The following is a 25,961-nucleotide window of genomic DNA, read 5'->3' on the forward strand; positions in this document are numbered from 1 at the left end:
GCGCAAGAAAATTTATTAATCGAGAAGTTCATTTCTCTTCCTTATGTCAGTTCTAAACAATCGACTTTGTGCAGTGGTCACGCGACGGCTAGCAATCTCTATTAGATTAAAAATAGATTGCGATTGATTTCAAATGGCGCAAGGGTTTTGCGGGGTTGGAGAGTGAACGAATGAACGAGCGAGCCGTACTTCGTTCGCTGTCAGATTAGAGGTGCCTGACCCAACGAGGGAATGTACTACTTCCCGCAAGGCTTCTACTCGTCCGCGTCCAAAGAAATTTCCCATCACTTAATCATGTTCGTCCCGCCGTCAGTCTACGAGTTCAAATAATCATGATAGCAGCAATGTCACAGAAGACGAGTTCGCTAAGTTGGTCCTTTTTTTATTCACACCTTCTTATACGACCAAAAGTTTCCAATCCAAAATTCAGAAGTATTTTTCATTATATTTTTATAAATATTTTTCTTGTTAAATAGTTAAATTCTTCTTGTTAAATAGTTCTGTTTAAATAGTTTTCTTGTTCTGTGTAAAATTTTTTTTTATAACAAGAGAAATATTTATAAAAATATATAGTAAAAAATATTTCTTTTTTATATCTTTTTTATAAATATTTCTCTTATTGTAAAATCTTTTCTATAAAAAATATATGTGTATTGTTAGCTCTCCATCATTTCGTTGTTAAACTTTTCACAAATATTGGCTTTTAACGCATCTTTATCGTGAAAATAACAGATATTTATTCTTGATGGTCGGCTATTCATATTTGCCATAAGTTAATGAAATGAGCGCGATGGGGAATGAAAAGTGGATGGGAGAAATGACCGGATAAATATGCGGGCAAACGAGAAGGGGAAAAGGAAGATGTAACGCGCTCGCGCTTGCATTGTGGTTGCTATGAGATATAAATATATTGCAGCTGCCCACGAGAAAATTCAGCTCTTCCCTCTTTCCTCTGTCAGCTTGTCACATATCAGATTCGTTCCAGCCAAGATTCGCTTTCTCGTTTGGAGCCATCGAATCTCTCTCATTCTTATTATTTTCATCCCCTTTTGAAAGTAATACACGCTACTTTCCTACGAATCTCTTCGTGCGAAAGGATACACACATTTAAAGATTGAAATTTATAATTGAAAATATTTCTATCTAAAAGATTTTATTATTGTTTGTAAAATTAATCTGTTCGACAAATGTGCACATGTTATGTGAATATTAAAAATACTAAATTTTTAAAAATAATTTAATTAAATAACTTAAAATAATTTAAAATAGAATATGTAATAATGTAATATGAAAATATAAAAACATTGTAAACGATGCTAATGCTAATGAAAAGTGAAGGATCGATAAAAGATTAATGTGCTGATTTCGGACGATTACGACAAGATCTCTTGAAATCAATAAGATATCGTGCGCACCAAGAGATTGGGCGACCCTTTCTCTCTCTCTCTCTCTCTCTCTCTCTCTCTCTCTCTCTCTCTCTCTCTCTCTCTCTCTCTGACGCAGGTCTCGGGAACTATTTCTGGCTTACTATTATATATCGAATTCTGCATATAGCCGTTGGCGTAATATTATCATGAGCAAAGCTCATTGTTTTGCTGCAAAATTTCAGCAATGTAGATTTGATGTAAAGTAGACATAAACAGTGTGCAACCCGTGTATTTATATGGTGTGTGGAAATCTCTACAATTTTATACTTTTTTATTATTGTTGACTCATGTAAAAAGATAAAGAGACAGAAATTTATTTGTATGCAGTTTGATATAAATAAAACAAAAGCATATAAATTAATTTCATTCCATTTCTTTTCTTATTAATAAAACAAAAATTCTATCCCTTTTAAAATGTAAATTGTTTGAATTGAGGAAAGTGATAACGAAATTATAATAAATTAATTCAAATTGAAAGATTGTCAGATTGTGCAAATATAAAATACCGCTCGAATCCGAATCCTTGTATGCGAATTATGCAGTTACATACATTTGATTCAATTTCTTGAAGAAAATTTTACTTTCTCATCTATCTATTGAATTAAACACGCGCTCTAACATCGACAACTTTCTTCATTCGCGCTACATACAAAGTTTGTGTCGCGTAGCATTTAATAGTTATTCAAAATATATATGTTTCATAAATATTAAAGAGATTGATCCAAAGTTTAAATGCAAAGACCTATTGAAAGATATTGTATATATATGCATGAAAGTTTATAAAAACAGAATAAAATTTACAGGTTACTCCAAGTTAAATAAAGCAAAAGTATATCCATTAGCGTCTTGATATTAATAATTGACTGATAATCGATCGATTAAATAATAAACAGCAGTCTTGATTATTTCATTAATCGAAGCGATAATTAATGAATTGCAAGACGTAGATAATGATATTGACGTCATTTACAAACCACATCCTGCTTCAAAGATATAATTAAATCAACCCTTCCCGAAGCTCCCTTCCTTTGCGAGAAATTAATTAATGCACGCATTGCGCGGCGAATATTCACATGATATACTCGCAATCGAATCAGGTATTGGTATTTAGCTTCCGATAACGGTATATCGTGATAAAAACGAGCAATCCGAAGCAGGATCGAAGGGTCTACGCCGGATAGACGTCGCAATTACCTCTCATTTTCGCGTAATCGAGAGAGAGAGAGAGAGAAGGTCGAGAGATTGGTGGTAGGTAAGCACGTTGATTAGCCGATAATTGTGTTTCCCTTGTCACTGGAGTGACCTCGTGTTTTCCGCATGCCAGCGATATTACTCGATCGAATGCGAAATCGATCGTTATTCTTATGGACATTGGCCGTACTCGTGCGTTAGTTTCAACTGTCTCTGTTGATCGTGATCGCGCTGAATCAACATACGGATATTTCGTTTGTCTTCGATTACGTGAACCCGGCTTTCATAAATATTCCTGTAATTCGGATAGTCATATAAAATAACGTTGCATACTTTTACAATTGAGAATTTTTAACAATTTTCAAAGCAACGATCTATAAACTAGCAAAATAACAGATTTTATTAAATTAACAATTGCTATTAATTGTTCAATTATATTTTAAGTGCATTTTTTCAAGCAAGAAAGAATATTTTTCTTTCCAAGATAAAAAATTAAAAAAAAAAAGAAGAAATGAGCAAATACAAAAATATCTTGGCAAAGTATAATTTTTGCTAAAAATTCCATAGATCTTTTTGCTTTGAAAATACCCGAGAAAGAATAAATCTTGATTAAATTCATTATCGTTGGACATCGAGAAGTCGGATATGGACAAGTTCGGAGATTGCGTTAAATGTGTCGGCGTCCAGAGAAACCGCATAATCTATCGAATTCGTCTGACGAGACTCAACGTCTCGGATTACGCAAATTTATTCGCCACGAATAAATTCGCTTAGCACTGTTCTAGTGACGAAAAGCGAAAGGGGCAAATGATATTACGACGATAACCTTTCGATGGAATACGCTCTATAAAATCGCACGGTTGTAGTAACATTCATTTCCACTTACGCGCGACCTCTCTTTTCTGGAGAATTTTTTTTATTATTTTTCGAATATTCCGCAAAACTTTTCTCCTTACATCAAATGTAATCAAAAACTATATAAAACAGAATAGGGGAGAAGTTTTGACGATTATGATTTAAATGAATGAAATATAATTGATATTGTAATAGTTATTATATTATTACGTATATACATTTGAAATGGTTATAACACGGTTGGCCACTTTTGTTTGCATCGGTTAACAATTGCTAACATATGTTGCATACATTGTGTGCGCGCATATATTACTTAATCTATAATTTGCCGGTTAATTCTAACCGAATACATTTGATGTGCAAGATGATTTTCATAATCAAACCCGCCCTCTAGTAATTTCATAATCGCATAATATTTATCGGTATAATGTTTGATGTGTATAAATTTGACTATTGATTGTAAAATAATACCTAGTATTTCAGAATCAAAATATAGTGAATCTTTATTATTCAAACATCAATTGGATAAAACATTTCATATGCGCGTCCAAGTTATTAAAATAACTATAGTTATTAAAATAACTATAAGAATATTAAAGAAATTAAACAGCGGAGAAGAGAAAAAAAGAATATGCTCTGTGAATAACATTTTCTTAATCTGAAGTACTCTTTAAAAAGACATTGTAGACTACAAAGCACACAGAAAAAAAGCAGTTCTAATGAAATGCAGTGAAATAAAGTTACATTTAAAAAATACATAAACCAGACTTTTCAGAAAGACTGAGACAGTAGAATGGGGGATGAAAATTAATGTTATAATTTTGTTATACGTATATATACATATATAACAGACATTATATACATATATATTTTGTAATAAATAAATTTTCTTTATAATTTTTTTAAAAAGAAAAATATGGTCTCGTTCGATTATCCAGAAAAATCGATTACCCAAATACTTTATCCATCGATTAATTCGAATAATAGAGATTCTTGTATTTCAAAATTATTCTTTACACGTCCTTTATGCTTTATCTTTACTTTTAATTGTTTCCGGAATAAAATATGGAGTAATACAGGAGCAAACGCGACATTAGCATATCTATCATATCTTTCTCTTTTGTTCCTTTTTCACGTAAAACGAGGACGATGTTATCGACGCAAATAATAACGGGGGAACTATTTTTCGTGCCTTCTCTTTCTTTTTTTTATGACACGCGAATATTTTTCGCGAACTAGTTCGAGATGGCTACTTAGGGTTCGAAATTTGGCGCGTTTCCAAAACGATCACAATAACAGCGATCTGCAGCGAGAGTGTTCGATTTAGACCAGCACTTTATCTTCGAATCTTTCAACCGAGTCTCTTCGCGCGTCAGCTGATATATCCGATGCATCGCGTGTACGAAGGTTTCTTCAAATCCTATCGTTTGCGACGCAAGAGAACGAGAGAGAAATATCGATCCGCGGCACGTATACGCAATCGACGATGGCCGGCAAAAACCACGTGTGGATAAACGGACGCCCGTTGACCCATTTGCAACCTCGCGTTTCGCGTATGAAACGTAATCGTGATATGTAGTGTGAATTATGTAAACACAACGGTGCGGTGAGACGGCAGTTAGCTCCTTTTCGCGTTTCAAACTAATACACGCGATCAACAGAGCGTGACGTTAGAGACGGATTACAAAGCAAGCGTTGATCGCATTGCGAATTACGTGCACGATGTATCAAGCCCGTTTATTCAGAAGGCGGTACACGCTCATTTTTAATTAAATTTGCATTCCTGCTTCATTATCTTATGCTTCATCTTCAAAGCTCCATCTCAACGTAATAATTCGCTAATCAAAGTTTCCCTGTTAATTAATAAACATATCTAATAATTATTTTAACGCAGATGAATATACGTACTATCGCTTTACAAATTTCCAGTCAACTTTACAAATCTGCAGTCTTCCTTGAGCGCAAACAAATTAAAATAAATAGTAGCGCTTGAAATTAGATTCACCGCTAAAATATGGAATTTTATTCTAAAGGAGTTTTTGAATGTAAGTGTTACGTTTTCAAGCGAATAGTAGCGCATGAAGTTCTCTCAAATGCATCGCTTTTACCGAAAAAAAAAGTTTCACAACCGCAACGGTGGTTTCTGCCTGAGAAAACGTGCATGGAGAGAGAAACCAAGGAGAATAAATTACTGTACAAAAGTACTGCAAGTATATGCATTTCCTTCACGCGACAGCAACCGCTGAAATATGGTTGGCGTCAATGTCGGAAATTGTTTTTGCTGATTTTCAACCGCACTGCTCGCCAACAAGCGCGACGTTGCTTTTACGACAATGGGTCTGCGAAATTCATTGAAATCGCAATCGTAAAGAAAGAAGGGAAATCGTCACGTGTATTTTTAATTGGTTAATAAATTTCGCTAAGAAAATTTCATCATTCTCGAAACGGCTAACATAATTTCAATCGCGTGACGTTTGAAAAAATCTTGGATCGTTTCGAAGATATCACGTCTCACGTCAGCAACTCCCAAAGGGTTGACACAAATACTTTCTTCGGTCTTCGTTTATCGCGATCTCAATTCCGCGCGGTTACGCCCCGCGATTGATAACTTCTCCTCATTTCGATAATAATGCGGCACATTGTCTTTGGAGGAAACGACTTCCATCTCCCTTTCGGTTTAGCGAAATCCTAAGGGTAAGTGCGACCATGTACTTCGCTGCCGTGCTGATCGATCGGCAATGGAACTTGGAAAAGCGTCGCTTCAACGATTTCAGCGACCCTCCTCCGAGTCGCTTCCTCTCTTACCTCCCCGAATCGATCCATCTCCTACCGACCTTCTCCTCCTCTTCCTTCTCTCGACAGAAATCCTCCTCCTGACTCCGGCGGCCACTTGTCGCCGTTTATTTCCGCATCGCCATCAGAAATTTATTAAATAGGTAGAAAAAATGAGAGAGAGAGAGAGAGAGGGGGGGGGAAAGAGAGAGAGGTAAAATCATTCTCCCTCTCGGTGTGCACAGAAGTTAACATTAATGTTACTGGAGAATTGGAATTTATGGACAGTTAGCGAAGCTTGACTGTTTATAATTGATAAGTCCGGAAGGGAAGCTAAGTTCAGCCACATAAATTTTTTAGAAAAGAAAAGAGTGGTATTTCTTTTATCCATCAGCATTAGGGAAAATTGACTATAATATTGGCATGTTAAATAATTTACAATTTAATTAATACCTAAGAGGTAATATGTGCGCGTGTTATTATTTCGTAAAAATTTAATACGATTAAAGTAATAGCATTTTTTTTCTTTTCAGAAGAGCTTATTAATCCTCGAAAGGCAAATATTGAGTCATTTGATTAATTGTGCACACGTATCCCGAGAACTAGTTTTCATTTTGATCATATTACATTTCTAATATTTTCAAAAAAAATTTACGATATACATTGTAAATGTATTAATACAATATTAATACAATCGATATTAATAATACTACAATTATATATAAAAAGAAGAAGAAATTTTATATTTGAAAATATTTATGAATATCAAGATTGTAATAAACAATTATTGAAAAAAAAAAAAGAATTATGCCTGTTATATAAGCGACTAACTTGTACGTTGCTTGCCGTAATACGTATGCATTTATATAAAAAATACAATTTAAATTCAGTTTCATCCTTTGCCGTGATTTTGTATCCCTAGTTTACGCTAAAGTTTCGCGCGAGGGCGAGATCACGAACCGAAGCCGATGAAGTTTTCGACGTCTCTCAAAGATACGCGAAAGTTAGCGCGAAATTCAAACCTTTTCCGTAATTTCGCGATTTAATACCCGGTGAGACGTTGGATGATCAAACGGCGAGAGTCTCGATGTCCCCCGTGATCCTCTTTACAGACGGAAATTCGATTGGGCGTTCGCCGGGAAAATTGCGAAGTTGGAGAAAAACCTCGGAGAATGCGCTGTCCGCCCGCTCTCCTTTTCCCTTTTCTTCCCGGCATTCTACGAATATCTTTTAGCACTCCTTCTATCCCCTACGTCGTTCCGTCTATATTTTTCGATGAGAGGAAAACATTTCCTCCTCTCCGGGTGGAAATAGGTTTCAGCTAAAGGACTCCGCTTTAGTATATCCCTCCCCGACACGAAGCTTTCTTTCCCTTGTCGCTTCTCTCTCGCCAGGCGATCACTTTCTCTAGTTTTATGCAAGCTTTGAAGCTTTCACGTAGCGAGAGAACGATTGATCACGGCTTAGCCCCCGAGTGCTCTTTTCACGATAGTATACGAGATGTTAAAAAGCGGGTCAAATAGGAATTCTCTTTTTACGCTAATCATTTTCGTCTCGTCCTTGAAAAGTTTGTTACTCGAGAAAGGATACAGAAAGAAACGTGTGCATTGTAGCTATCTCTGTCACTATTTCTCTCTCTCTCTCTTTTTCTCTCTCTCTATTCTTGTCTTTATTTCTCTCTCGAATAATATTTCTATAACATCATATGACTATGAGCTGCTTGAAAATCACTTTAAAATCTGAAATATGCTCATTCAGAAAATTTTTAGAACATAAGCTAGTTTACAATGTTAATCATTTAATCATTTTATTGCTTCTTTTAAAATTTCATGATAATACAAATTGTTATAATAAATAATTAAAAATATTTTATATTAATTATAATGCAAAATATATAAACTACACGGAATAATGCACAATTAATCATTTGCGAATTATGAAAGTAAAATTTTAATAAGCAACAATTCAATATAAAATAAATTAATTTAATCTAAATGCATTTATTTATATGTGGACGTCGTAGATCTATCACGCCTTCACGCTTCTTAGGAGAGATCTTATCCATTCTATACATTCAATTTGTTTGAGAATAAAACTATCGCATGCATTTTCTCACCTGATGGCATCCCTCTTTCGCGGATTGAAAGCACTCGATCTTATTTTCCACCGTTCCCTTCCTATTTCCCACGCGAGTTACTTGAAATGCCAAACCAGATGCATAACACGCTCCCAAAATCGGAAAAGGAAATTCGAAATATTGATATATTTCGCAAAGATGCGAAATATAATTTTGTAGCCTATCCTCGTTGATATTCTAATTTTCTTTTTTATAATATTCTATCACATAAATCATACCGTCGAGGCGAGTCTTCCTTGAAAGATGAATATACTAGAGCAACTTCGATTTATTTTGCATTCAAGTTGTCTCTACAATATTGATGCTGATATTATGCAACGCCATTGTACGCGAAGATTCTACGTTTTCCAGCATATTCTGTACATTATCGGTAGCTGTTACAAAGGAACAGAGAAGCAAAAAGGCAACATCGAATGTCCATCGTTCCATCTCGACGACGAGCCCATTACGGGAGAACGATCCCCTACGGTATCGTATTCGGTCGTCGCGACTTTAACTCTCGCGACGAGTATTGAATTAATTGCCGAGCGTCCTTTCCCAGGACGGTTAATTGCATGGGGACGCACGTGCAGTGAACTCGTTTGGTACAGATAAATTTTAACTCGTCAACGCAACTCGTTAAGGAATTAGCTTCTCCTTGCGATATAATTATCTGTCATTGGAGATCATCGCGTTGGTATTAATTCAAGTCATTTCGATTCGCTTGTTGCTTCAAAATATCTCGATCGGCTAAGGAAGATGGGAATCTGCATGATTTTTATGCATCTCCGACAATTTCGCCAATATATCTAAATTGATTTTTTTTTGTTTTAAATCCTAGTATCTGGTTATATTAATTTTCATGAAAATTTTAAATATTAAATTCTGTCGGATAAAAGTTTAATATCATGAAACCATCGCGCCGTTCGCTCATCGCTGACTTCAACATGTGTGAGAGAAATGTTTTATTCATGTTCGGTTAACTCTTTCCGACGTACATATAACTTATTACAATCGGCAGTGTTCGCTGTTGTTAAAATAATTTTAAGATTTTTGCAATACATACACAGAAAAAAAATAAGTGTAAAATCGAAGCTTATATATTTAAACTAACGCGTTCATTGCTTCGTATATACGCAATAATTTATAATCTTCTTAGAAGAATTTAATAATTTTGAATTTCAATATTATAGTCTTATTTTAATATTGTAATTGTCATCTCAAGAATATATAATTATTTAATTCTACTTTAAGAAAATTATAATCTTTGATTTAAAAATGTTATTTTCTATCTAGCATTGTTTCTTTTCCATTCAAGAAAATTAAATCTTAAATCATAAGAATATATTTTTCTCAATTGAACTATATAAAATGGCTTCATTCAAGTAAGCAATTATTCAAGCAATTATATTTTTCCTTAATTAACGCGATATAATCTCATTTCAAGATTTCCATGTTAAAACTAAATATATTTTCAAAACAAGAATGTCCTTTTTTCTGTACAAATTTACGTGGTAATGTGTACAAAAATTATTTTATTTTTATTCAATATATTTCTAATTCTTTTATCTTTTTTCTATATATTGTATTATGAACAGTCTTTTGAATGTCTCGAATCGAATCTCTATGGTTATTGTACGGAATCTGACAGAATATCTGAAAGATACTCCACAAAGGAAAATCGGGGAGAAAGGCTTCGACAAGCAGTAAAATTTGAATATATCCGATATCCACCGCAGATTCTTTCGGACTGTACCACGTACATTTTGAATGTAAAGCGATATTCAAAGACTATCTTTTCGATCTGTTTATATTACGTGTATCGCGCCTCAAGTATCACAAACGGAAAGACGAACATACATACCGAATGATCGCTGGAAATGTATCCGAATCCCTGAGACTGATCTCTCCCGCAGAGTGTTTGATAGAAAACTGCGTACTTTATTCCTCTCTTTCTCTTTGGTCGTTTTGACACATCACTATCTAACACACACGATGAAGAGACGGCACAAGCTTGCGAATCGCGCACAATTTTTACATCGTGTCATTTGAGAAAAATACTCTAAATATTATATCCGCGCATTTCGATGACTATTTCGCGTTATACGATGTACGTTCGCGCGTGTCTGTCCACATACTGGAAAGTATACAATAGTACGCAGGTAGGCGGCACAATGATACTGTTCACAAACGTCCGCGTAACGACCTTTGTCAACTGCGAGCTTAATCACTACCGAGTGACCTAGGTAGACACAGCGACGATCGTGTAAACAGTACTAATTTGTAGGTGTACTAGCGTACCGCGTCTAGATGCGTCCCAGCGTCCCAGACAATTCGATTTTTCTTCGCTTTTCCTCGCATATTTGACATGAAGTATTGACGCAAACACAGATAGAAAGCAATCATTATAATCAAAAATTTATTAATAATTTTTTAATTATTTCAAGAATTAGTCATAATATATTGTTAAAAAAATTATGTTTTTATGAATGTTATATTAATTATTTAATAATTGCGTTTACGTTTTGTTATTAATTCGAAATCTTCTTGAATTAAGTGAAATATTGAGAAGATTAAGAGCGTGTATAATTTGCTTCAAAGAACAAAATTTTTGATAAAAGTTTTATTAATAATTTTGGAAAAAAATATTTTTCACAAGAAACAAGCATCCGATTAGTTATTCATATTAGTTATTTTAGAATTTAATTGTTATATTTGTCACCTTATAATAATTAATTGTCGGGACCTTTTTGGATTAAAATAAAATATTGAACGAAATATATATATATATACATATATATAATCTATAAATATAGAGAATAGTTTGCAGATAAAAAAAAGAAAGAGAGGGAGGGAAATGAAATAAATAATATTTTGAAAACAAATGTGTGATCGTAAACGCGTCGAGTGAAGAGTATTCAATGGTTTTGCAAGCGAAAACGTTACACAACGTGAAACATCAATGGAATCGGCACGTGCTCGACGACAGATTGTGCTCGATTACAAACAGGCATATGGAGGGTTGGCCTGAATTAGAAGTGAGCGCTAATACGCGAATCTCCGGCAAATATTCGCGCGGCCACGCGTGTAAATCATCGCTATTTGTTCGACGATAAATGCGATCCGATCTCCGGGATATTGATTATCGATTCATCGCACTCGACAAAGATTCGATCCACTCGTTCGTATTCCAGAGAACTATCTCGCGCGAGTACGCATAATCGGATCGTATGGAAAACACGATCCGAAAGTCCAAATTGTGGCCTAATTTCGGCCAAATTACCGCAACACACTCGCCACATTAATATCCGCGAAGCGTTAGCGATCGACATCATACAAGTGTCTGGCAATCGAAATGTTACACCATTATAAATTCAATCCGATTCGTTGCAAAGGGAATTATCGACGTTACTTCTCTGATTCGATGAGAATAGATGCGAAATTGATTTCAAACGGAGACTATATCCGCGACTTTTTGCAATTTCCAGCGATCCTTCTTCAAGGATTTATCGCGTCTGCGATAAAGTACTTTATCCCGTCTCTACTCGTGATACCAGGCGAGAAAGGGTTATCGGCGGCAGAACGGTGATTTTTCTTTCTTAAAACCGTCGGCGAAATTCGATCGATAGAGAGCACGAAATAAATTCGATCGCCCATCCGAGACTCGCATGCGAAGCGGCGAGTAAGTTTTTCGTCGGCAATCAGTACGTCGGTAAAATATACGTCGGCACCTTGGAACATTCCAGAGTGAACTGGACCGTGCGATCCTTTCCTGTCCCTACTAAATGTAGGACATCGATTTCGGTCGTTCCTGGAAACTGTGAGAACCCCACGAATCGGGAAATAACTTTAGCCACGCCGAATCGCGCTCCGCCGCGAAATTCTCCCAATTTACTGGCCGAAATATTTTATTCGGGATTCGCACATGCTGAAAATCGGCGCAATTTACTCCTACATACTAATCGCACGATTATGTCGTCTGACTGCGTTGTTTTGAATTTTTCTAAATTTAGAAGGGTAGTTTAAAGATCTTGCGTTATTTTTACGAAATTTAAACGATTCTCGACCTGCCAATAAATAGGACAAGGTTGAAGATTTTTGTATTTTTCTCACAAAACGCTCACATTTCGCTGTTAAACAAGCTGGCAAACTTATTAGCACACATTCTTCGCGCTTCTTTAGGATTCTACGAGGGTCTCCGATTTGTGGATCACGGGCTGAGCTAGAGATGTAGCCAGCTCTACACGCTTTATCGGAAAAACGCCTGACGCAGAAATTTATAATGCGGCTACTTCACCGCCAGTAAATTTATCGGGATTCCCTTTCCCATATATTGGTTCGCATATGTATAGCGCATCGCGCCACGTTCCACGAGTTTAAGCGAGGAGACGACGATTTAAAGAACAAACGTGTCCTATGGTGCATTGGGTTTAAACGAGCTTGAGAATTTAAAGGCACGTTCTACGGCTCGGTGATGTCGCATTTAAGAATGGTCGTTCCTGTAGGAGCTTTGCCGAGGAAATACCGGATTGTACTAGAAGCCTTCAAGGAGCTCAAGGAGCGATGCAATTAATTTTATTGTTAACTAAAAAAACATGATTATTTTAATCCTTTTTGCTTCTCTTTTCAATCTCTATTTTTTCATGTTTGGAAACTGAAAAATTTTGATACGTTTTATTTACAGAAATTGTATCGAACTATTATTTTTAATAAACCACTTAAATAGACAGCAAACGAACAGTTTTTCATTTAGGAGTTTAAAAAAAAAGCTTTCGGCAAAACTGTAGATTAAATAGTTTTCCAAAATAGGATGATCCGATTGCTTCAAATATCAAAATAAATATTAAATTGAACATTGATTAAAAATAAAAGAAAAATTATGTTTTGGAAAATATATTTATAAAGATTAATTATATTAAATATACTTTTTTTAAAAAAACGCAATTATAGTGTTGCCTAAAGAAACAAATTTTAAACTTCCACTGTAAAACCAAGAGTTAAAAAATTCATCGTAACTTTTGCTATTATTATTAAATGCGCACACATGTACGATACCGTATAATACAGAGAGTAGGAATTTAATAAATCCCTCGACATCATTTTTTCGTGTTTTTTTGAACATTCTGTGCTCTCTTTATATTCGACCATAATATGCGTTGAATATACAGAGTTGTGTAAAAGATATTGAGTCGCGCAAACTTACATGTTTAATATCATAGTTTCATTTCTCTTCCTTTATCCCTCTCTTTGAAATTCGCGGAAGTCGTGTATAAAGTCGTTGCAATATTGCGCAAGAATTTCGAGACAAAATATGCATCTGATCATCGTGTCACTCATCATAATTGCTTTTTGTATGTATGATACGTATTTCTACATCGCGAATTTAATTTAGTTAGGCTCATTAATCATCGCTAGCCTGCAATACTTGCTAAACGGCTCTATGTCGATATTAAATACCTTTGGATAATAATAATCACATTCTCTCATCGCATCGTTCCTTGAGAAGTTTCAACGTATCGATTAGGTAAACGTCTCTCCAAGGAGACCGTGGCGTACAATTAAAATTTCACAGATCCATTTATAAACGACGAGAGCGTTCAAATTGTCCGCGAGATAAGGAGAAAAAAAAATACCAGAATAAAAAAATTAAATCACGTAACGACTCGCGGTAAATTTTTCTAACGACAATTCCGCGGGGCGTTATCAATCCTCCAGATTCTCGAGAGAGTAATGCATCAAAATGAAAAAAAATACCAAGCGATGCGTCTCTATTTATGTGACTCGCCTCCCTTTGACACTTTTTTTTCCACATATAACAAGCATACACGAGAATATACGCATAAAGAAGCGAATGATTGCCGCCAACTTACTTTGGTCGCGGATAAACATATTCTTGCGATACGCGTTAATGTTTAAAGATAAGACAACACGTGCTTCTTTTGAGCAGCAATTAATATCTCGATATCATTTGTCACCGACTTGAAAGCAAGATTTAGCCCGTTAACTGTTTCCCGGACAAGGAACGTTCGCCGTCTTGCTGTCGCCTGGCAAACGAGGGATTCCGCTGGAGTACAAATGAACCGGAGGAATAATAGAGGAGAGAGCAGGATCTATCTATCTCTCCTTTCAGAGTTGAGCGCACAACGAGTCCTCTTTTTTTGCTCGCCGATTCTCCTCGCCGCGAGAAAAAGAGACCGAGCAGACGGGGAATGGGGTGATCTTAAAGAAAATCAGCCTTCTATCCTTAGTTTCGGATTCTTTTCCATAATTCGACCACGACAAAGCGAAGGAGAATATCCACCCCGAGGTGGCGTTATCGTTCCTCACCGACCGACTGAATCCGACAACTTCGCCGATTTGTTTTCGCCCAGTGACTCGATTTAGTCTCCGAGTCGAACTATATACGTTATCTTCTCCTCTGTTTCCGTTAATGCATTACTCCTGCCGTTTGTTAACTATCTTGTTGTTAAACTCTGAGACTTTGTTTTAGCTTTCTATGATTTATTTACGATTTTAGACTATATATTTATTAGATGGCATTCGAGTTACAATTAAAGAAATAAATTAAAGAATAATTTGTACTTTAAAAATTCTTGCGCATCGAATAAAGTGTAAATTAAAAGTGTAAACACCATGAATTTTTGTTTGAGATCGTAATTGTAAAAACAAATTAAATAAATAAATAAGTAATTCAGCATACATAATGAATTGAAGACTGGGGTCCTATTTTAATTTTATATAATAGAATTCGTTTTATATAATAGATTTTTATCTCGCCATTCTTTTTTCGCTCTTGAATCGCAGTGTTGAAACAGAACCTAATTTGCATCGAATGAAAATTGCTGAATAAAAGACGAAAATACATTTTTATGCAATTTCTACAATACATTAGTGTCCGTGTAATTGTGCGATCGCGCGGATCTTAATTGTAATTTATCGTTCGATCTTCGCGCGAATAATTTACTATTCTTTTATCCTAATGTACGTAATTGTCGTCGAGAGTGACTTGACTATTTATTCGAGAAACCAGATTCTTCTTCCAAGAATAAAGAACGTTACAAAGAATATACGTCGTATTAAAAGTGGGTCGAGATGTCGCGGACTTTGTCGCAGCTTTCTCGAGACTCCGCTTCCGGCGGATCCCGGCTCCTCTCGCTTGTGGAATTTTGAACTGAAATTTTCACGAACTCATTACCGCAAATGTTTGCGCTGCCAGTGCTTAAATTTGCTCTCGACGTTCCGCTTAACTCATCATTAACAACGTGCGTTAACAACAACACGTGTACGATACGGAGAATTTCGCTGACATAAGTATCACGCGGATTATGAAATGCGCATATTAACAACTTAATTTATAATTCCGCTATTTACCGTTCTTTTTTGTATGTACATGTATTTCTCGTATACAGCCGCGAACATTACCAATTGCTTTACGTTAATCTCTTTCGTAATTGAGAATTATCCGTAATGATAATTTTATGGCAATGATTTAGTCTTCAACTTTAATTTTTTATATCGCTATACATAATTTTTTACAGTATAAACAAATTCTAATAACGAGAAAATGAATATAAAGTAACTTGCCTAACTTTATAAAAAATGCATCACATTAAATGCAAAATAAATTTTTAATTTGGCTTTTATTAGATGTTTATTATTAAAATTATAGAAGCAAAAAATTATAACAACACAGAAACAATTATAAAACAATTTCAATTATAAAACATAGTTGAAACCTATAAAAATATTTATATAATTTTTTTTATTATTTCAGCTTATTGAATCTTTTATCATTTTGCTTTTAAAGCTTTTTTCTATTTTATTGGGATTATAATCTATTTTAAATGTATTTGTTCTCTTGTTTAATCTATGGATGCTCGTAACGCGATAGCGGAATTATAATTCAAATCTTACAAGATTTCAGTTTGCGAGATATGACAATCTGGCTTCGCGATCATGATAGTTCGCGCTTCATTATGTTCCGACAAGTCAAAGTGATTAGGCAACGGCCTGCCAACGGCAGCAAAGCTTCCGCTCGTCGCGGATATGTCCGTCCGATCCAATCGATATCGTCGCCATGCCGTTACGTTCACCGATATGTATTTACGGGATTGATTGCGTTGGGACACGCCAAAAAACTTGACTCTTTTTATTGGCAATTCGATGAAAAACGCTGGCCTTATTTTGATACGCCATTAATCCCCGCTCATCAAGTTTGGCTTTCGAAAAATATTGCCGAAATTGGCGAGCAATGATGCAAAATTGGATAACTATCGATACTGCGCCGAACAACGATACAAAATAACGGCTATTGCGTACTTCGTTTTTTTTTCATTTTTTAAATTTTTTTATTCTTTTATACCGCTCCAATTTGTGTTAATTTGTTAAAACCCGTATAAGACTATTTTATTTCCGTTTCATGTATATTGGTAAAATAAAACGATAATGAAACTAAGTTAGATGAATTCATCTTGAACTGATATCAAAGTTTTGATTACCCAGGAGAACGAATGTTGACCGATGTTGACTGTATGATTTATGATGATCCTTGATGACAATAATCTGTGGAATATTTTGCATGTGTGAGTTTATAAGATGGAAATATATTTATGTCGCGACATATCTCATAAATATTGTGTTCGAGCATGTAAAATGTTAATAAAATGTTAATTGGGCTATTTCTGGTTTCATAAATGTCGTTTTATGTAGTATATCCGAAAGAGATGCAGTATTAGATGCAGTAATAGAACGGGTATGAAAATAAATTTAGCTAGATGTATACACGGACATTATTTTCAACTATAAAAGCTTTTACACGAGAGGTCAGGAAAAACAGAAGCGAGAATGATATACAATTTAAATAATATAATTATTGCTGATATATATATATATATATATATATATATACATTAATTTGAAGATAGGAATTGTAAAATGTGTTAGTTATTAATATTTATAACGTATACTTAATGCAGACGATATCCATCGACCACACTCGTTTGCAATAAAATTAATTAAATTAATTTGAAAGCTACGAACGATATTTCTGCGCCACGATATTTCATTGTAATTGTATTTTATATTTGCAAACCTGGAAACGGTCTGAATGTTATTATTACGGATATACATGTCGCTCTATATGCGACTTTGGTCACCTAATACCTCACACTCAGAAACTTCTCGGTGGTTAGTTTACTGCGAAACTTCCACAAGAGCAGTAACTAATGATTTATGAGATATTTATATGGCGAATGATTGTTATATGCGAGGCAATTACATAGATTACATTGTAAATTTATGAGTTTTCGAAGAAACGTATCTTAAAAAGTAATAGAAGAGCGAAGGGCAACACTTTATTTGAGCCAAGAGTTGAATCAATTTTATGGAAATCCGTAAAATGTCATCTAATTCACGACGATATTTCATGATATATGAGATACATCTATAATTTATGGCAGATATAGTATCGCAACTTCTTCTTTCTTTAACTTCCTTGAAAGATTAAAAAGTTTGACGTAGGTGGAATTTTAAATTTTGCGATAGATTTTGCCGATAATACGAAACAACAATGAATCGAGAAGTTTATTCGCAATCTCACGAAAAATCACGTGAGACAATTTTTACGAGAGTATCATTTTAAATTATTAATATATTGAAAATTTTTTTACACACGTTGCTTTTCAAAATATTTAAATATTTATTTTTCCGTTGCAACACAAATATATCTCGAATTTTAATCTATTATTTTTTCAAGCGTATATTTTTTAATGCATTAAAAATGAATCTAGATATTTTATACGCAGAAAAATTCCCAGAAAAAAAGAGAAAGAAAGAGAGAGAAAGAGGAGTAAAAATGTAATTATAATTAAAAATGCAAAAATATAATTACGAGCACTTCTATCTTGTGATCGAGATTAAAGTTTTATTCGTGTTTCTTTTTATAATTTAACACTTTTTGTATTTATGAGATATTTATATCGCGATATATTAATTTAGCGTACGAATAATTTATCTAATGTATCGTAAGCTCTCCGGTGATATAATCGACCTAATATTCATCGAAAATCGACGCCAACGCAAAGTACATTACGTTCGCGACTTTCCATTACGCAAATCGGAACACGAGCGACCCTTGAACAAATGCACAATATTAACTTGATCTCGCCGGTCCTCGAACGCGTGCCAATCGGTTGATCTGGCAATACTTTCACCGCCCACTCACATGTATATACATATGAATGTATACATACTTACATGTACATGCGCATGGAATCTCGTTCTCGGTTCGTTTACGTCGCACTCGATGCACGAACGAAAATCAGGTCGCAATCGTAAATCTGCGATGTGAATAGAAATAAGAATCGATGTCAAATGCGATCAGCTGATGGTTCGCCAATTCTTCTCGACGGCATAACTCGTCGTTCCCACCCTAAATCTCGCGATGCAGAATAACACGCTTTGCCGCGTAATCAACGTTCTAATGACAAAATCAAGCAAATGCAGCTGCTTACGTAAACCGTAAATCGAGGGTGCGTCACACATACGCCATGCCTAATCCAGATGCACCTTACACGATCTGACATTCACACTCGATTCACAATTCATTCCGGAATTAAAAAGAGGCACGTTGGGATCGCGTGAGGATGAAAACGTTCATTTATTCGAACATAGCTTCGAACGTTTGATAATCCGAAGAAACGAAAATAAACATTGTATATATATGTCAGTTTATACGTTTAAGCGTGTACCTAAGTGTTATATATGTATAGCTAAAGTAGTGAAACGATTACAGTGTGTTACACCAGAAATGAAGAAGAATTAAGGAAACAGAAAATATGTTTTTTTTCTGAAGATAATAATATTATCTCGGTCACGTATATGTCTATATTTTAAATTACATGCGTGCTACTTATTTTAAAAATGGATCGTATGAAACACAGTAAAAAAACAACTGTATATTGAATATAACTATATTAAAAAAAGATATGTAAACTCTCAGACAGATACTGAAGAGATAAAATGGAAGATGAAAAAGGAAATTATAATTTTTGTTTTGTCAGGCCGTCAAACATTGTCAGAAACAGAACGTATTATATGATAAACCTTTATATTCTACAAGAAAGGGAGAGACATAGTAGTTCGATTTCCAGCAAGATCGATTATCTGAATACATTTTATTGCCCGATTAACCCGAATAATAGAGTTCTATTGCAATATACGGAGTAGACTTTTGAATTCGAATGTATTCAGCGTGTACACAAACGGAGCACAAGCGTAATAATTTATTTTTATGACGTTATTCGCAATAAGTAATGTGTGTGGGACGCCCAACGCGAAGCAATTTCGCGTAGTATAACACGAAATACTACGTCCTTTCCGTTCTTCTGGGAGTAAAGAAAAACAGAATTTCGAGGAAGCAAAGATGTATACTCGAAACGAATCGATCAAATTGCTTCGTTCTCCTTGTACCGATTGTCACAGTGCGAGGAAAATTGGTAGCGTTCGTCGTTTTCCTTTACGAAAATATCGACGATACTGAAATCTCTCATCGTGTGTATTTCTGGCCCTTACGTCAATAAAGTGCTACCTGGAGAGTTGTGGCAAGGGCAGAATCGATTAAAACTATCTGGGAAGAAAATAGCGCAACATAGTTAATCTTACATGGTTCTGGTGATCTTTCACCTCCCCCTCTTCTTAGATCGAGGGAGTTTCTTAGATCCCTTGATAACAGACTCGATCATTGCGTTGCCTCACGTTCTCTTTATAATAATAACACATATTCAATAGCGACTAATTTGCAAAAAGACTGGGATATGAATTAATCAAATGTGTACAGCTCTCGTAGAATCGTATCCTTTAATAATTCCAATTAGATTAGAGGATTCTTCTTCCACCCCACACACACATATAACGACGTATTAAAATAAAAGCTATCTCTACGTGGTAAAAAGAGTCTCGCAATCAGTAGCATACATTCGTGTTATCAATTTTTTGAATTCATCAAATCAAAGCATCTTAATTTGTATCGAATCATCAATTTCATTCTATAAATAGGAAGCGTAAATTGACTGGAATTTTAGATAGAACCATACATGTAGGACGCAGCTAGAACTTTTTGTCTCTATATTGTCGAAAAATATTACAAAAAATTATAACGTCTTATTCGATTGGTCAAAAGTTACAAAAGTCTGAAAATATTTTTTTTTATTTCAATTTTTCAAAATTCTCATCCTCTATAATATTTATTCGTTTCAGTATATTCTCGTGTTCTTTGTAACATTTCAGAGAGAGAAGAAATTATACATATCTTTTATATTAATTACGTATAATATGCTGCCTTTAATTAAAGGAAAATTAAATTGCGCGGAATTAATGAGAAACTTCAGTTATAAACTGTTGGTAATTATCACAGACGACATCTCTCGTCTCTCCCCTGGTGACAGAAAATTAATGCACGACGTGCAGTCACATAGTCATAAAATTAACATGATCCTGCTTATGACATTTGGCGGCAGTGGTTACGTTTTTTATGTCACGTGTTATTCTGCATAATATGTTGACACAAGACACGAAATATATAAACTATATCAGGGGAGACGATAATGGCGATGTAACGCGCGTGACAGAATAACGATTCGCGCTAATTGCTGACATGGTCAATGTCATAATGAATCGCCATTGTATCATAATTTCCTCTAGGTGGCTTGAAACCTCCAATCGATCAGCGCAAGACAATAACGATTGCTGCAGGGCTCGCATTAGATAACGCGCACGGATCAGGTTTCTCGTTAATTAACCGCCGCAGTTGGGGTTACCCGGTTAAAAAATTACATGGGTTTAGTTAGAATTTACGACAGAACGTAAATGTGTGGGCTGGATATAACGCGCAGTTGGAGCTTCCCAACTGTGAACGAAAAATATCAGCCTCGCCTTCAAACGAACGAAACGGTTCGTGCTAGAATCTTTTGATTGAAATATTTAATTAAAATCCGCAAATCAATTCAGAAAAAGAAATTTTTGTAAAAGATAATTTTTGTAAAAGAAGAAATTTTCGTAAATTTGACTTCGGTAACCGCAAGCAACAAAGAGAGCTTTTCCATTCAACTTAAGATACTCTGAGAGATTTTCTCTATATATCTTCCTTTCTTGTGAAATATATTTAAATTTAAATAATACAAATTTTAAAACAGAAAATTTATATATTTAAATTTTAATAGATATATCATAGATATAGAAAAATTTGAACAAATTGAAGCTTACTTTACATTTATATTAATATTTAATTTAATATTAGACTATAATATTAAATAATATTTAATAATATTAATATTAAATCATACTAATGTTATTTAATTATTATATGTAACTTAATATTTATATAAATAGAAAAATATTTACTTAATATTTACTTGATATTTACATAAATAGAAAAATAAATTTCTTTCATTACAACTGAGTGCACGACTACGAACAGATTTTTCGAAGTCAATGGGATTTGACTAAATGGCAGCCTGATATCTAGATTCCTAAGATCCAATTTGATACGCCTAATTTAACAGTATATTTACCGTGCGAGTTGCTCGCGGGACGTTTCTTACAGCCCCTATTTGTCGGCCTGATGCATTACCCGATTACTTTTCTCTGTTCGCATCGGTAGAAAAGCACTTTGGGTGCAAGAATTTACGACAAACGAGCGAGAGCGAAAGATGAAAACATATCGACTGAGATCTCTCGCGAAATTGATGACACTCGCGAATAAAGTACGATTAGATCAACTCGATAAACAGAGGCGGTAAACAAATATATGCTTAATTCTTTGAGAAAATACATGCTCGACGCGAATGAACGATCTCGAAGAGATCGGGAAAGTTCCCTACGACACGTGTCAATACTAAGAAGAGGGTCGAGTTACCCTTTGTGGTCAATCACTCTGTGTAATCACTGCGAAACCCTTTCGACAGCGATCGGATCGCTCGGCTGGAATTCATTGCGGCTGTCTCGAAGAATGCAAGTCCTCGAAGCGATCGGTCGAAGGGTGAAATCACCCAGATTGGCGTCGGGTCGAAGAGAATGTGTCTGGAGACTAAAAATACAATGCTTAATGTGGCCAGATACGAAAGTGGCTTTTTTTAAATGCTAACACGCTCAGTTCCACGATGTATACGTACTCTCGCGTAAAAAAATGTTTTACTGCCGAACGGTCCAATGTTATTTCTAAAAATGGCTCGATACTTTACATATTTTGCTATTTTAACCCAATGTCATCTCAGGAAATGTGTCTCGAAAATACCTTTAACTTCAGGATCATCTATATCAATGAAATATTATCTTGTTTTGAGAGCTATGAATTGCTTTTGCTTGCTTTTCTTCTAATAAGAATCTGATTTATATATATTTTTTACATTTCTTTAACATGTGAGTTGTTAAATAACTTTATATTAAATCTCTCTCCCTCTGTTTTTTTGTAAAAATTACGCGACTTTAAAATTAAAAACATAGTAAATATATTACTTTGTTTTGGAATTGAAGCGGAATATAACGATTTTTCGTGAAGAGATTTATTCAAAAAGAAAGATTCTTCAAATAGCGATAGAAAGGGGATAAATATAAGGTAGAATATCTCACGATCGCTACGAGAGCTCTTGAGGTTTGAGAAGAACCAAGCCAAGAGGGGCAATTATAGACAATATCGGCGACGGCTCGACGAGAAAAAGGAAGATACGCGACGATAGAAAAGATAGGGAAAGATCTAATTAGCTCTCTGGTGCTGCTTACACGTGTATGTCGAAGGTCACCTTATCGCGGAATGGTTGAGCGTGTCGAGACGACTTTCATCATGCTGGGATCCTCGTCTCTACTCAATCAAACTTCAAAGTATCCGCGACTTTTGGCCGCATTTAAACGAGGATGTCTGTTCTTTGTATCGATGGATGTGGAGCTTCAAAGAAATATTTAAGTTCGGCCTGTGAGAGATCGCTTTCTGCTCCTTGAGAGTCAGAGAAAAGAGAAAGAGATTAATGAGTTTAGTAAACTCTACTTCTTGCAAAACACGGTCATTGACTGCGATGTTTATGAATGTCAAACAGTTCATTTTTCGCACCCTTTGCGCACGTTCTTTTAATTGTTTCGATTCTTTATTCTTTATTCATTTAATTCTTTACGTATATCTTTTGGATGATGCAGTTGTTTATGACAATTTCATAAATTGCGTTCTTACAAATAGATAAAATAATGAACACAATTACATGAAACTTATAATCTTATATAAACTTCTATAAACTTCTAAATAAATTCTTATATAAACTTTTAAATAAATTCAAATTCTTTTTGGAAAAATTTCAGAGTTTATATTATTCAATACATCAATTTTGTTTTGATATTTTTCTCTACATAAGTGTGTTATATATATCTCATGTGTCTCCATTCCTAACAATGTATTCGATACGTCTAATCAAGATTTCGCGCGCGGTAGCAAACCTGATTTGGTGCGTTATACATGTACACGCATCGGTCTAATAATAGATGTATCCCGTCGAGATAAATTCGAACCGATAAACAACCACCCACCCAATATGCGCACTTCATGCTTCGACATGCCGAAGTTTGATAGAACGTAATATTCAATGCTGATTTCTCAATGTAACGCGTTATTTTGACGGAAAACGACAAATAGAAAATAAAATTTGTGCATTTTTTAAATTGATTATGTTAGCGCAACTTTTCGGGGAATGTTCGAAAAATTCGGCAATATTTTATGTATTTTGGACAGAAATTAAATTTAGCAAAGACGAAAATAATTTATTTGTTTTGTATTTTCTCGCTATAAATTTGATTAAAATTAATATAATATAATATATTGATTATTATAACTTTAAAAATATTTAATATAAATAATATAAAACACACAAATTATATATTAATTTTAAATTATCATGTTTTTGCTTAAAAGATTTATTAATTAAGAAAATATTATTATTAAAAATGATTATATTTTGCCAAAAATATGATATCAACATATATCTTCATATAATTTTAGGATGACACATAAGTTGATGTAAAATAGAAGCAGTTGTGTTGCTACATATGCTAAGTATAGTTTCTTGTATTCTGAAGAGACAAAGGATAATGAGGCTGTCGTATGTAGACAGCTTTGTATTCATATGCACATGCTTGGATAATTAGAAGGTCTAATTCGCAAAATTGGACATTATATTAAGATTCACTTAAATCTTATTAGAAACGTAAGAACGCGTACAGAATAATATCAAATAATATATCAAATAATATCCGCAAAATAAACAAAATCATAAAATAATTAAAATAATAGGTTTATATTCTGTTTATTTACTGCACGATTTACTTTGATCAAAAGTATTGTTTTATTCACATGTCCAAGTGCGTGCATGGATAATTTATAAAATTACGTCTTTAACGTTTTTTACAATAGTCGACATGTTTTTCGTTATACATATTATAGATGTTATTGAATGGCGCATCTGTCATATTTTTAATCAATTCAATTTCCACTCATATCTGTCCATCAAGCATAGCATTACGAGTGATTGAAATTTCTCGAAATTCTGCATAAATCGTGTTTACATTTAAATGTCAGTTACAAGCTGTATACTCTGTGTATGTAGCTCTGAAGTATAAATATAACATGCGTGAAGTATGAATATAACGATTAATTAGTAAGTTTAGCTGCTTAAATATCTTTACAAAGTCTCATTTTTTCATAAATTTTTTTTCAATTTTTTGTAACGGTTGTACATTCTATAAAAATAATTGATTTTTTATTATTCTGTTTATCCCTTTAGATATAAACAAAATCTATAGTTTTATTATGCTTATATATTCAAAATGAATAATACTGAAAAAAATTGAAAAAAATCGCTGATTTTTAATGTCTTTAAAATAATCCATGTCAAACATTATACATGCATTGATCATGCAGTCGATTTTATATTATTGAATTTTATATTACAGATTGGAGCAAATTTTGTAACAATAATTTTAGTATTTTAATATTAGTATGATACATAAATTAGTATAATATTAAAGAATATGCCCTTTTATGAGACTGTCAAAAAACTATTGCGCTGATATCAGCTATATTCAACCAATTAAGGCAATTTAGATCTCTTGCCTTAAAGCTCTTCTTAACGAATTAATAATTTTCAACGATAATAAGTATGCTTACATGCACGCATACGCATATACAATACATTTTGCAGCGACTGCATGTGAATGTACATGTCTCGAGAGAATGCATACGTATGTATGTGGGAAGTGCTGAGAACGACAAGCAGCTGCAAATTTTCATCGAATGAAGTAGCGGTTTGTCTCACTCCCACGTTTGTCTCTCGTATCTTGGGTTTTCCACTCATCTTTCCACTCTCGAGAGAGATTCTGTCTCTGCGAGAGAGAAATTTTAGCAGCGAGCAAACAAAACAGCTTTCCAAAGAAATGTTCAATTTGCCTTCACGATTCTTTTTCCATAACATGTAGTTCAATCTATGATACGTTGTGCATAACATTGCAACATAATGTATGACAGAATTTTTGCCATGAATCTTACTCTATTATTATTCGCATATAAT

At 34.3% G+C, this 25,961-nt stretch overlaps 1 protein-coding gene across 1 annotated transcript in view; it reads left to right on the forward strand.

Annotated features, from left to right (window-relative positions):
- Positions 1-25,961, forward strand: part of LOC105251561 (receptor-type tyrosine-protein phosphatase kappa) — a 64,222-nt gene that overhangs the window by 27,283 nt on the left and 10,978 nt on the right. The gene's annotated exons all lie outside the window — the stretch shown is intronic.

The sequence above is a fragment of the Camponotus floridanus genome, unplaced genomic scaffold (genome assembly GCF_003227725.1).
Source record: "Camponotus floridanus strain SB8 unplaced genomic scaffold, Cflo_v7.5 scaffold7, whole genome shotgun sequence".
Classification (NCBI taxonomy): domain Eukaryota; kingdom Metazoa; phylum Arthropoda; class Insecta; order Hymenoptera; family Formicidae; genus Camponotus; species Camponotus floridanus.